The sequence below is a fragment of the Arachis stenosperma genome, chromosome 3 (genome assembly GCF_014773155.1).
Source record: "Arachis stenosperma cultivar V10309 chromosome 3, arast.V10309.gnm1.PFL2, whole genome shotgun sequence".
NCBI lineage: Eukaryota > Viridiplantae > Streptophyta > Magnoliopsida > Fabales > Fabaceae > Arachis > Arachis stenosperma.
Genome location: NC_080379.1, coordinates 83,752,209 through 83,764,366, shown reverse-complemented (window position 1 = coordinate 83,764,366; position 12,158 = coordinate 83,752,209). Strand labels below are relative to the sequence as shown.

General features: G+C 40.4%; 1 non-coding gene across 1 annotated transcript; it reads right to left on the bottom strand.

The window, feature by feature from the left end:
- Nucleotides 1-9,996: 9,996 nt before the first annotated feature.
- Nucleotides 9,997-10,104, bottom strand: LOC130971487 (small nucleolar RNA R71). The gene has a single exon (XR_009082704.1). It is a non-coding gene; the product is annotated as a small nucleolar RNA R71 (small nucleolar RNA).
- Nucleotides 10,105-12,158: the final 2,054 nt, after the last annotated feature.

The window sequence follows — 12,158 nt, the reverse complement described above, 5'->3', positions numbered from 1 at the left end:
GTCACCCAAGAGGAGCAAAAGGGAGTGAAAATCACATTGTCAAAGCTATTGGAAGCCTCCCCACCTAAGTCATCATCCATTCCTTCATTTAAGTGGGTTAATCTCTTAAGCTTAAGCTTCATTATCCCGCTTGAATATGATTTACTTGAAACTGATAGTCAAGTTAGGGCTCTTTGTAGATTGGAAAGTAAGAGGAAGTTAGGTAGTGGTTGGAGAAACAATACCAGGTTCATTGAGGTTGAATCTTTGAAGCTTGGTTTCAATGGTTGGCAGAATGCCAAATTAGATGAATCTCGGAGGATGTTTGCGTGATTTGATGAGAATTCTAAAGTTGGGTCACCCAGACAAAAATATGAAGATTAACAAGAAAGTGGGTGGAAATACAAAGTTTGGGACCCCAGAATCTAATTTGTGAATCAACAACTTTGGGGTCTTTCTAGTTTGGAATTCTTTGAAATCTTGGTGTGCCTGATTTGGGATCCCAAATACCATTGGAAATTAATATTTTTGTGGGGATTCAAGGAGGTATTCAAGCATAAGCCATCTTTACAAGAACCTCATCAACCGTCCATCTTAAGGATAATAAATAAAAGTGCTAGGTGGGAGACACCCCACCATGAATGAGCGAAAAGTAGAAGAAGGGGAAGGAGAAGAATGGAAATAAGGATTCAAAGAAATGGAGGAGCCAGACACCCTTGAGACAAGGTCATAGCAAAGTGAAAATAAGAGTCATGTGATGGGCTTAAATGCACACCAGTCACAACAGCCTGAAGATCCACCAGTAGAAGGTGGCAATTTAAAGTCTCTGTGACCCTCCTAATCGTAGTAAGCGCACAGAGGACTGTGCAAAAATTCAAGTGTGGGGGAGGCTTACAGTAGCAGTTTGGATTGTAAAGACGCTTTTTCCGAACACTTTGATATTTCATTTTGTTATTACTATGTCTTTTAGATTTCTTGTTAGCTATTTGGTTACTGATGAATCCATAGTTGACGATATATTTTGGATTGATTTGAGTGGATTTCATCGTATAAACCCACATTTATTCATCCAAATAGCATACTTTTGTGTTCTCTCCCTAAATTGAGCTTAATTGTGAAAACATACTATTTTGTGTCTAATTTAATCAATTTTATCCCACTTTCATCCCATTCGATGGCTTGATGATTTTGGTGAATGATTTCAGGTGTAATAGGTTAGAATGGCTTGATGAGAGTGGAAGAAAAGCATGAAATTGGGAGAAAACATAATGAAAACAAAGGAGGAGCACACAGTCATGTGTGTGTACACACAACTCTCTGTGCGTATGCACAAGAGGAAATTTAAGCATGTGTGCATGCGCACACCCCTGTGCGTACGCACAAGTAACAGCACGTGACTTCATTAAAAAGTCACGTAGCTCGTGATTTTGGGGCTCTTTTGGCCCATTTTTGAAGGCTTGGATGCTGAAATCAAAGGCAATATGAAGGAGCAGCAACATATAACAAAGGAGAGCTCAATTTTAGATTAGAAAAAAACACATATAGAGGAGTAGGAGTACTGTAGCATACAATTCTCTCTCAGGGTTTAACTAGGTTTTTAATGTTGCATTTTATAGTTGATTTTGGCTTTAGATTTTGCTATATCATTGTAAGTATTTCTTTAATTCTCTCTTTTATTACACTATTTGTGCTACATTTTCATATGGTTTCATTCCCTTTGTTAATAAATACATAGTTTTGCAATTTTGAGTTTTGGTCAATGAATTTGAAGTTTGATGGCTTTTATATATTTGTTTGAGATGCCTTTGTTGATTTTGATCATTTGTGGTTCATAACTTTTATTATTTTCCTAATTTTACCATGTTTTGTGAATATGCCTATTAGGTGTTTGATGAAATTTCAATTTTGATTATGGGATAAATTTCCATCCCTTGGCTTAGCAAAATGAGTTTATGGATTACTAGAGTCATAATAGCCAACATTTAGTGATAATTATTGGGTTGTTAGTTGTTATTGCTTCCACTAACGCTAGCTTTTTACCAATTAATTTGGTAAGTTAGTTAGGATTTGTAGATTAATAACAATTATACTCACTTGACCTATCCTTCGATGTTAAGGGTTGACTTAGTGAGATTAATCCATCATAATTATCATAGTTGTGGTTATGGCAAGGAAGGAATTCCATAACTCATACCAAGTCAAGGTTCCATTTATGTTTTTGAACCACCTTTTTCATCACTTTATAGCATTACTTGTCTATATTACATACATAGTTCTTTTGTTATTTTATTAGTTTATTAATTGCAATTTTGTCTTGTTCTTTTATTTCTTTTATTTGTTGGCTTCTTTATTGAAAACACCCCTTTGCTTTCTTGCAACCAAAATTGTGCGCTTGTTGGCACTAGTTTCTATGGAAGACGACCCGAGGTTTGATTACTCTCGGTTAATTAGAAATTGTGAACTTTGATTGATGGGATTTAAATTTTCGGTTTGGACTATAATACTGACGAAGATATTCTCTTTTCTAGAGTGAAATCCCAAATCGGTAAGAATCTCATCTATCAGTTACCTTGAATTTTCTTGTAGTTATTTGCATCTTGTTTTGATTTGTATATAATTTAATGCATGATGACTTGAATCATCTACCCCTTTTTCATATCTAAAAGGACCATAAAAAGAACACAAATTCATTGAATCAATGCAATTTCATGAATCAAATGATAAATATTATGGTACATTGCTTTGAAATAGGTTTGTGTTGAATTTCAGGTGAAAAGGGCAACCAAAAGGGAAGGAAACAACAAATAAAGCTAGGCGTGTGAAGGTGGGTGTGCCACTTAGAACAAACGCCATGAATTTGTGTGGGCGTGGCACGCCAGCACCAAGGCGTGGCACGCTAGTAATGATTTTTAGAGAAGAATGTTTGGGTTTTAACAAGGGCATGGCACGCCAGAGTCCAGGCGTGGCACACCAGTATCATTTTCCAGAGAGCAATGTTGAAGGCCACAAAAGGGGTGTGGCACACCAAGCTGGGCATGGCACGCCGAATCCATCACACACTATGGGCATGCCACTTGAACTTGTGATCGTGGCATGCTAGCTCATTCATCTAGATGAGGACACACACTAGGCGTGTCAGTTGGTGTCGAAGGCGTGGCACGCCAACTCTAGCCCATCACTTGGGTGTGCCACTTAAAGACCCAAGCGTGGCACACCAAGATTGAAGGAGTCACCTTAAAATGGTCGTGCCACTTGAAGAGGAGGTTGAAGATCCAAACACTTGGGCGTGCCACTTGGTGTCGAAGGCATGGCACGCCAGCTTGAAATCAACACTTAGGTGTGCCACTTGGGACCCAGGCGTGGCACGCCAATGGTGAAGAAGGATGACCACCAACACTGGACGTGCCACTTGAGGTCGAAGGCATGGCACCCCAACTCTCACTACTCACTTGGGCATGCCACTTGGGACCCATGCGTGGCACGCCAATGCTAAAGAAGGATGAGCACCAACAATGGGCGTGCCACTTGAGGTCGAAGGCGTGGCATGCCAACTCTCACTATTCACCAGGGCGTGCCACTTGAATGCTGGGCGTGGCACGCCATCTACTGGAACAAGGAGCAATGCATCGGCGTGGCACGCCAGCACTAAGGCATGGCACGCCAGTTATGATTTCCAGAGACGTTGAGAAGGCTTCTTGTGGGTGTGGCACACTAGTAATTTTTTCCAGAGAAGGGAAATAGAGCACACAATGGGTATGGCACGCCAGACCCTGGGCGTGCCACGTTAGTTCAATTCTCCAAGGCGTGGCACGCCAGGCTAACCAAGGCTTTAAGAGAGGCCTGGGCGTGCCACCTGGGCTCGAAGGCATGGCATGCCAAGCTAACCAAGGTTGTAAGAAGACCCTAGGCCTGCCACTTGAGTTTGAAGGCGTGGCACGCCAGGGGTACGAGTACATATTGTGTGCCACTTGAAGAGCTGGGCATGGCGCGCCAAGCCAAATTCAGTGGCTAGGTGTGGCACGCCACTTAAACGCCAGCCACACGCCAAGCCTGAAGGTCACGTTTATTGAGTTTTTATTTTTCCTCCAAATGCAATTTTTTTTCTCTTTTGTATTTTCTTAATTCTAGTAATAGGAGTAGTATAAATACCACCTCCAAGTACTGGAAAAGGAGTTGGTTAGCATTATAAAGTTTAGTTTTAACTTTAATCTTCATCTTTTGTACTTTCTTTGAGCTATGAGTAGCTAAACTCCCTCTCATTGGGAGAGGAAGCTCTGTTGTACTTGATGGATTAATGCTAGTGAATTTCTTCTTCTTTTCATCTTCTCTTTGATTTGCTAGAAGGAATTTCGTTCCACATGCTAGTGTGCAATCATCTTGGGAAAGAAACTGAATGCAAAATGGGTTTCATGAGAACCTTGGAAAAAGAATCACGAAACTATGCTTGAAATCTCTTCTCAAACTTGAGTAGAATCTGGGTTTTGGGATTAGATATGGTGACATATAATTCACCCATTATTTGGATCTATGATGATATGTGGTATAATTAGGGACCAAGTATATCTCTCTTCATGAGCAATTAGACCAAGGAATTGACTGATTATCAAGATGTGAGAGATTGATTTACCAAGGGATTGGGACTCAATCAATCATGATTGCCAAGAGGTCAATAAGTTGCATGATTGAAGATGAGATGAGCTGAATTTAATCCAAAGGGAGCAACATCTCCCAATCCCAAGGAATTCCCCTTATTATTATCTTCCACATTCTTTATAGCTTTCTTTTACATTCTATTAATTCCCCATTTCCATTTACAATTCAGTCATTTACATTTCTATTATTTACATTCTTGCCATTTATGATTCTATATTTTATTGCTTCCCTTTACTTTCATGTCCTCTATAATTCTGTAATTTAATTTACAGCACTCAATACTCTCTACTTGATTAGCTTAACTAATTAACTCATTAGCTAACACTGCTCAATCAATCAATCTCTGTGGATATGATCACACTCCACTGTAGGTTATTACTTGACAATTGATGAGCGGATAATTTATATGCTTTTTGGCATTGTTTTTAGGTAGTTTTTAGTAAGTTCAAGCTACTTTTAGGGATATTTTCATTAGTTTTTATGTTAAATTCATATTTCTGGACTTTACTATGAGTTTGTGTGTTTTTCTGTAATTTCAGGTAATTTCTGGCTGAAATTGAGGGACTTGAGCAAAACTCTGAAAAAGGGCTGACAAAAGGACTGCTGATTCTGTTGGAATCTGACCTCCCTGCACTCGAAATGGATTTTCTGGAGCTACAGAACTCCAAATGGCGCGCTCTCAACGGCGTTGGAAAGTAGACATCCAGAGCTTTCCAGCAATATATAATAGTTCATAATTTATTCGGAAATTGACGACGTAACTTGGCGTTGAACGCCAAGTACATGCTGCTGTCTAGAGTTAAACGCCAGAAACACGTCATGATCCGGAGTTGAATGCCCAAAACACGTCATAACTTGGATTTCAACTCCAATAAAAGCCTCAGCTCGTGGATAGATCAAGCTCAGCCCAAACATACACCAAGTGGGCCCCGGAAGTGGATTTATGCATCAATTACTTACTCATGTAAACCCTAGGAGCTAGTTTATTATAAATAGAACTTTTTACTATCAGATCCAAAGAGAGGCTGGATCCTGGATTGTATTTTGAATCCTGTGATCACGTTTTGGGGGCTGGCCATTCGGCCATGCCTGAACCTTTCACTTATGTATTTTCAACGGTGGAGTTTCTGCACACCATAGATTAAGGGTGTGGAGCTCTGCTGTACCTCAAGTTTCAATACAATTATTATTACTTTCTATTCAATTCTCTTTTATTCTTATTCCAAGATATACGTTGCACAACACTTTGAAGAATGTGATGATCCGTGACACTCATCCTCATTCTCACCTATGAACGCGCGTGACTGACAACCACTTCCGTTCTACCTTAGGCCGGGCGCATATCTCTTAGATTCCTGGTGCACGAAATTGTGATCATCAATGGCACCATCAACATGGTACGCTCATTGCAATCTCAACTCTTTATCACAACTCCGCACAACTAACCAGCAAGTGCACTGGGTCGTCCAAGTAATAAACCTTACGCGAGTAAGGGTCGATCCCACGGAGATTGTTGGTATGAAGCAAGCTATGGTCACCTTGTAAATCTTAGTCAGGCAGACTCAAATGGGTATGGGTGATATATGAATAAAACATAAAGATAAAGATAGAGATACTTATGCAATTCATTGGTGAGAACTTCAGATAAGCGAATGGAGATGCTTGGTCCCTTCCGTCTCTCTGCTCTCCTACTGTCTTCATCCAATCCTTCTTACTCCTTTCCATGGCAAGCTTATGCAAGGGTTTCACCGTTGTCAGTGGCTATGATGAGCGGATAATTTGTACGCTTTTTGGCATTGTTTTTAGTATGTTTTTAGTATGATCTAGTTAGTTTTTAGTATATTTTTATTAGTTTTTAGTTAAAATTCACTTTTCTGGACTTTACTATGAGTTTGTGTGTTTTTCTGTGATTTCAGGTATTTTCTGGCTGAAATTGAGGGACCTGAGCAAAAATCTGATTCAGAGACTGAAAAGGACTGCAGATGCTGTTGGATTCTGACCTCCCTGCACTCGAAGTGGATTTTCTGGAGCTACAGAAGCCCAATTGGCGTGCTTTCAACGGCGTTGGAAAGTAGACATCCTGGGCTTTCCAGCAATAGATGATAGTCCATACTTTGCCCAAGATTTGATGGCCCAAACCGGTGTTCAAAGTCACCTTCAGAATTTCCAACGTTAAACGCCGGAACTGGCACCAAAATGGGAGTTAAACGCCCAAACTGGCATAAAAGCTAGCGTTTAACTCCAAGAAGAGTCTCTACACGAAAATGCTTCATTGCTCAGCCCAAGCACACACCAAGTGGGCCCGGAAGTGGATTTTTATGTCATTTACTCATCTCTGTACACCCTAGGCTACTAGTTCTCTATATATAGGACCTTTTACCATTGTATTTTCATCTTTCAATCTTAGGATCTCTTGATCACTTTAGATCTCTAGATCATCTTTGGACATCTAGTTCTTAGATCATTGGGAGGCTGGCCTCACGGCCATGCCTAGACCTTGTTCTTATGTATTTTCAACGGTGCAGTTTCTACACACCATAGATTAAGGTGTGGAGCTCTGCTGTACCTCGAGTATTAATGCAATTACTATTGTTCTTCTATTCAATTCCGCTTGTTCTTGTTCTAAGATATCACTTGTTCTTCAACTTGATGAATGTGATGATCCGTGACACTCATCATCATTCTCACCTATGAACGTGTGACTGACAACCACCTCCGTTCTACCTTCGATTGGGTGAATATCTCTTGGATTCCTGATACACGATGCATGGTTGATCGCCTGACAACCGAGTGCTCGCCTGACAACCGAGCCAGCCATTCCGTGAGATCAGAGTTTTCGTGGTATAGGCAAGAACTGATGGCGGCATTCAAGAGAATCCGGAAGGTCTAACCTTGTCTGTGGTATTCTGAGTAGGATTCAATGATTGAATGACTGTGACGTGCTTCAAACTCCTGAAGGCGGAGCGTTAGTCACAAACGCAAAAGAATCACTGGATTCTATTCCGGCCTGATCGAGAACCGACAGATGGATAGCCGTGCCGTGACAGGGTGCGTTGAACATTTCCACTGAGAGGATGGGAGGTAGCCACTGACAACGGTGAAACCCTTGCATAAGCTTGCCATGGAAAGGAGTAAGAAGGATTGGATGAAGACAGTAGGAAAGCAGAGAGACGGAAGGGACCAAGCATCTCCATTCGCTTATCTGAAGCTCTTACCAATGAATTGCATAAGTATCTCTATCTTTATCTTTATGTTTTATTCATATATCACCCATACCCATTTGAGTCTGCCTGACTAGGATTTACAAGGTGACCATAGCTTGCTTCATACCAACAATCTCCGTGGGATCGACCCTTACTCGCGTAAGGTTTATTACTTGGACGACCCAGTGCACTTGCTGGTTAGTTGTGCGGAGTTGTGATAGAGAGTTGAGATTGCAATGAGCGTACCATGTTGATGGCGCCATTGATGATCACAATTTCGTGCACCAAGTTTTTGGCGCCGTTGTCGGGGATTGTTTCGTGTATGGACAACTGACGGTTCATCTTGTTGCTTAGATTAGGTATTTTTCAGAGTTCTTAAGAATGAATTCTAGTGTTTCAAGGTGATGATCTTATCATCACCAAAGCTGATTGATTCTCATCAATTTAGCTCTTGAATGCAATGTCCTGCTGAAGCTTGGCTATTCATGTCTAATTCCTTTAGACTAAAGCTTTAGACTAACATTGCATGATTCCTGGAATTCTCATTAAGAATTTTGATACCTTTATTTTCTTCTTCCACTTAATTTTCGAAAAATCCAAAAAAATTACAAAATCATAAAAACCCAAAAATATTTTATGTTTCTTGTTTGAGTCTAGTGTCTAATTTTAAGTTTGGTGTCTTGCATGCATTGTTTATTTGATCTTGGTTCTATTTTCAAGTCAATAGTACAGGAAACTGAGGATTCAGAACATGCAGCAGAGGAATTACACAGAAAAAGCTGGGCGTTCAAAACGCCCAATGAAGAAGGACAGACTGGCGTTTAAACGCCAGCCAGGGTGCCTGGTTGGGCGTTTAACGCCCAAAAAGGTAGTGCATTGGGCGTTAAACGCCAGAATGTGCACCATTCTGGGCGTTTAACGCCAGGATGGCACAAGAGGGAAGATTCTGTTTTTAATTCAGATTTTTTTTTCAAGTTTTCAAAGTTTTTCAAAATCAAATCTTTTTCAAATCAAATCTTTTCAATCAAATGTTTTCAAAATCAATTTTTTTCCTTTTTCAAAGATACTTGCTAACAATTAATGATTTGGTTCAACATTTCAAGTATGTTGCCTTTTCTGTTGAGAAAGGTTTAATGTTTGAATCATATCTTTTCTTGTTAGGCAAGTCATTAATTTTTAAAATCAATTTTTTTTTAAATTATTTTTCAAATCATATCTTTTCAATCATATCTTTTTAAAACCATGACTTTTCAATCATATCTTTTTAATCACATCTTTTTCAAAATAGTTTTCAATCATATCTTTTTGATTTCTAATTTCAAAATCTTTTTCAAAAATCACTTGATTTCTTCCCCACTCTTGGTTTTCGAAAATCAATTAAAGTTTTTCAAAATGTTTTTAAAATCTTTTTAATTTAATTTTCGAAATCTCTTCCCCTCTTCTCACATCCTTCTATTTATGGAGTATCACTCCTCCTCAATGCACAATTCGAACTCTGTCTCACTAAGTTCGAATTCTTCTACCTCTTTCTTCTATTTTTCTTTTCCTCTGATACCTCAAGGAATCTCTATACTGTGACATAGAGGATTCTATATTTTCTTGTTCTCTTCTCTTTCATATGAGCAGGAGCAAAGACAAAGGCATTCTTGTTGAAGCTGACCCTGAACCTGAAAGGACCTTGAAGCGAAAGCTAAGAGAAGCTAAGGCACAACTCTCTGTAGAGGACCTAACAGAAATCTTTAAACAAGAAGAACCCATGGCAGCCGAAAACAACAACAATGCTAACAATGCAAGGAAGGTGCTGGGTGACTTTACTGCACCTACTCCCGACTTCTATGGGAGAAGCATCTCTATCCCTGCCATTGGAGCAAACAACTTTGAGCTTAAGCCTCAATTAGTTTCTCTAATGCAACAGAATTGCAAGTTCCAAGGACTTCCATTAGATGATCCTCATCAATTTTTAGCTGAATTCTTGCAAATCTGTGACACTGTCAAGACTAATGGGGTTGACCCTGAGGTCTACAGACTTATGCTATTCCCTTTTGCTGTAAGAGACAGAGCTAGGACATGGTTGGACTCACAACCTAAAGAAAGCCTGAACTCTTGGGAAAAGCTAGTCAATGCCTTCTTGGCAAAGTTCTTTCCACCTCAAAAATTGAGTAAGCTTAGAGTGGAAGTCCAAACCTTCAGACAGAAGGAAGGAGAATCCCTCTATGAAGCTTGGGAAAGATACAAACAATTGATCAGAAAATGTCCTTCTGACATGCTTTCTGAATGGAGCATCATAGGAATTTTCTATGATGGTCTCTCTGAACTATCCAAGATGTCTTTGGATAGCTCTGCTGGAGGATCTCTTCATCTGAAGAAGACGCCTACAGAAGCTCAAGAACTAATTGAAATGGTTGCAAATAACCAATTCATGTACACTTCTGAAAGGAATCCTGTGAACAATGGGACAAATCAGAAGAAAGGAGTTCTTGAGATTGATACTCTGAATGCCATTCTGGCTCAGAACAAGATATTGACTCAACAAGTCAATTTGATTTCTCAAAGTCTGTCTGGAACGCAAAATGCACCAAGCAGTACTAAGGATGCTTCATCTGAAGAGGAAGCTTATGATCCTGAGAACCCTTCAATGGAAGAGGTGAATTACCTAGGAGAACCCTATGGAAACACCTATAATTCTTCATGGAGAAATCATCCAAATTTCTCATGGAAGGATCAACAGAGACCTCAACAAGGTTTCAACAACAATAATGGTGGAAGAAACAGGTTTAGCAATAGCAAGCCTTTTCCATCATCTTCTCAGCAACAGACAGAGAATTCTAAGCAGAACCATTCTGACTTAGCAACCATGGTCTCTGATCTAATCAAAACCACTCAAAGTTTCATGACTGAAACAAGGTCCTCCATTAGAAACTTGGAGGCACAAGTGGGACAGCTGAGCAAGAAAATTACTGAACTCCCTCCTAGTACTCTTCCAAGCAATACAGAAGAAAATCCAAAAGGAGAATGCAAGGCCATCAACATGGCCGAATTTGGAGAGGAAGGAGAGGCAGTGAACGCCACTGAGGGAGACCTCAATGGACGTCCACTGGCCTCCACTGTGTTCCCCAATGAGGAACCATGGGAATCTGAGGCTCAAAATGAGACCATAGAGATTCCATTGGACTTACTTCTGCCTTTCATGAGCTCTGATGAGTATTCTTCCTCTGAAGAGGATGAGTATGTCACTGAAGAGCAAGTTGCTAAATACCTTGGAGCAATCATGAAGCTAAATGACAGGTTATTTGGAAATGAGACTTGGGAGGATGAACCCCCTTTGCTCACCAAAGAATTGGATGACTTGTCTAGGCAGAAATTACCTCAAAAGAGGCAGGACCCTGGGAAGTTCTCCATACCTTGTACCATAGGCACCATGACCTTCAAGAAGGCTCTGTGTGACTTAGGGTCAAGTATAAACCTCATGCCTCTCTCTGTAATGGAGAAGCTAGGGATCTTTGAGGTGCAAGCTGCAAGAATCTCACTAGAGATGGCAGATAATTCAAGAAAACAAGCTTATGGACTTGTAGAGGATGTTTTGGTAAAGATTGAAGACCATTTCATCCCTGCTGATTTCATAGTCCTAGAGACTGGGAAGTGCATGGATGAATCTATTATCCTTGGCAGACCCTTCCTAGCCACAGCAAAAGGCTGTGATTGATGTTGATAGAGGTGAACTGATCATTCAAGTGAATGAAGAATCCTTTGTGTTTAAGGCTCAAGGATATCCCTCTGTCACCATGGAGAGGAAGCATGAAGAGCTTCCCTCAAATCAGAGTCAAACAGGGCCCCCACAGTCAAACTCTAAGTTTGGTGTTGGGAGGCCACAACCAAACTCTAAGTTTGGTGTTGAACCCCCACATTCAAACTCTAAGTTTGGTGTTGGGAGGTTCCAACATTGCTCTGAGTATCTGTGAGGCTCCATGAGAGCCCACTGTCAAGCTACTGACATTAAAGAAACGCTTGTTGGGAGGTAACCCAATATTATATTTTATCTATTTTTCTTTGTTATTTTATGTTTTCTGTAGGTTGATGATCATGAGAAGTCACAAAATCAATTGAAAAAGCAAAAACAGAATGAAAAACAGGAAGAAAAACAGCACACCCTGGAGGAAGAACCTACTGGCATTTAAACGCCAGTAAGGCTAGCAGATGGGCGTTTAACGCCCAGTCTGGCACCATTCTGGGTGTTTAACGCCAGAAAGGGGCACCAGACAGGCGTTAAACGCCAGGAAAGGGCAAGAACCTGGCGTTAAACGCCAGAAATGGGCACCAGCCCGG